This window comes from Phyllobates terribilis, unplaced genomic scaffold (genome assembly GCF_046119375.1).
Source record: "Phyllobates terribilis strain yellow unplaced genomic scaffold, ASM4611937v1 Scaffold_7__3_contigs__length_470593459, whole genome shotgun sequence".
In the NCBI taxonomy this organism is placed as follows: Eukaryota; Metazoa; Chordata; class Amphibia; order Anura; family Dendrobatidae; genus Phyllobates; species Phyllobates terribilis.
Genome location: NW_027362767.1, coordinates 90,314,045 through 90,316,182, shown reverse-complemented (window position 1 = coordinate 90,316,182; position 2,138 = coordinate 90,314,045). Strand labels below are relative to the sequence as shown.

The 2,138-nt window shown below is 39.1% G+C and overlaps 1 long non-coding RNA gene across 1 annotated transcript; it reads left to right on the top strand.

The window, feature by feature from the left end:
• The first annotated feature begins 865 nt into the window (after positions 1-865).
• Positions 866-1,776, top strand: LOC141152903 (uncharacterized). Its single transcript, XR_012247185.1, has 3 exons — positions 866-952; positions 1,319-1,384; positions 1,523-1,776. It is a non-coding gene; the product is annotated as an uncharacterized lncRNA (long non-coding RNA).
• The last annotated feature ends 362 nt before the right edge of the window (positions 1,777-2,138 follow it).

The following is a 2,138-nucleotide window of genomic DNA, read 5'->3' as shown; positions in this document are numbered from 1 at the left end:
CTGAACATCCCTGTACTCACCACACTGCACTCATCTAAGGCTGCACTCACACTCCTGTGCCCCCATTAATGGCTCCGATGGGGGCTCCATAGTATAATATGCTAATGTGTCCAGGTAAAAAGATAGACACTACCGGAAAGAAGGTCAGACAATATCCAATTATTAATATCTAGATTGTGAGCCCCAATGGGGACTGTGATGATAATAATGTATGTAAAGTGCTGCGGAATATGTTAGCGCTATATAAAAATAAAGATGATTAATGTTTGCCTTATTGATGTCAGCGACTCTGTCTGGGAAACGTCTGAATCCCATTTCTTAGGAATTCATACAAAAGCCCCTGACTGTAGATACAAAGAAGAATTCCACTTTATCTGGTGACATATCATTTACATGCAATCATCTGTGCAGCTTGTGTCTACATGACCTAAGGAGAAACATCACTCTTCCAAACTCTATGTGTCCGATTTATTAACACTTTTTCATATGCAAGTTATAATTACTACTTTGTTTCTTATTTTAAACCATAAGCAGATTTATGTAGATTCTTTATTGAAAAGTAACAACATTCGCAGAACATATATTAATCTCTGGATAAAGATATTGTAAGAAGTTGGATATCAATAAGTAATGCGCTTATACTTAGAGGTATTATAGTAATTGTAATACAGTGACTGTAAATCACAGACATTTCTGTTGGATCATCCCCGTCTATGTGACTCTGCAGGTTTGCACACAGCTCCTCACTGTACACTGTCCTTACACATGTGGATGTGACTGGGTGGGGGGTGCACTGACTTATGGGCAGAGTTTGCACTTAGCTCAGTATCTTGTGTATAAAAGACAGAAAGTCACTGTTCACTTCATTCAACATCGCACACAGAATCCACCAATCCTACAGATCATCTGTACCCCAGAGCCATGGACCCTCAGGACTGTAACTGCTCATCAGGTAAGAAGGGGATTACACTGGATATAGAGACATTGCAGGAAACTAAATGCAGGTGTAGCCTGGAGCTCAGATCCATTTTGGGCAATGCTAAGACAATACACTGAATATTTTTACTACAATCAGAATAATTATAGTGATGTTTGTAGCAAAACATCTACATTATTGTGGTTTAAAGAGAAATGTTACAATGTCGGGATTTTTAATCTAACATTGTGTATTTCTGACTGTGTCTAATGGGTTGTATAGTTGTGTGTGCTGCCGCTGAGAATAGTGTTTATTGTGGCGAGTATCAGATCTATAGCATTTGATGATCATTGAATATATGTCATTTTCTGCTCCATGATAAAACTCCTGTTTCCCTCTTAGGAGCTTCTTGTACCTGCGGAGAATCCTGCAAATGTAAGAACTGCAAATGTCCAACATGCAAAAAAAGTGAGTATACATGTATGCTCTACATCCATCCTATATATACAATTTCCAACTAGACATAATGCACACTGATGTCCGTTCTTATTTCATAGAAATTAATTCAATCTGTCAAGAGAATATTTTATTTTTTATTTTTTATAGAATAATAAAATATTACAGGAAGTCTATGAGGGCAAAATGCAGATCGCCATAGAGGACGGCTTATCCAAAGAATAATCAAAGACGACTTTGATGTGATAAGTAAATTAGGTTCTCAATGCAGCGAGGAATAACTGACATAAGGAAGGTGCTCCGGACCGCTGAGCACCGCTAATGGGGCACCGAGCGCCTACTATACATACTACTTCAGAGTCGGTTTTCTGGTTATAAGCACAAAGGATCTGAATAAACAAATATAAAGGTGAGAATATTCTTAGGGCACGCTGCACTAAATGGCAATGTGCATAGCTTAGAATGTAATTACCCTGACAGATTATCCAGAAAGGTGTTTTCCAGACTGAAGAAAACTTTCTGCAGTCACTCGATGTGTCTGCAGATTGCCGAATTGCTGCAATGTGCACAGTGTCAGGACTCCCCTCTACTCTATAGTGAGAGGGCGGTCACATGCCGACTAGATTCTCATCCGATTGTCTCAATAGAACAAACGGATTGTCCTATTTCAGTTAAAGGGAATCTCTCAGCTTCATTAAGGCCCCCCAAACCATCACCATATACAGTGCCTATAAGTAGTATTCAACCCCCTGCAGATTTAGCTGGT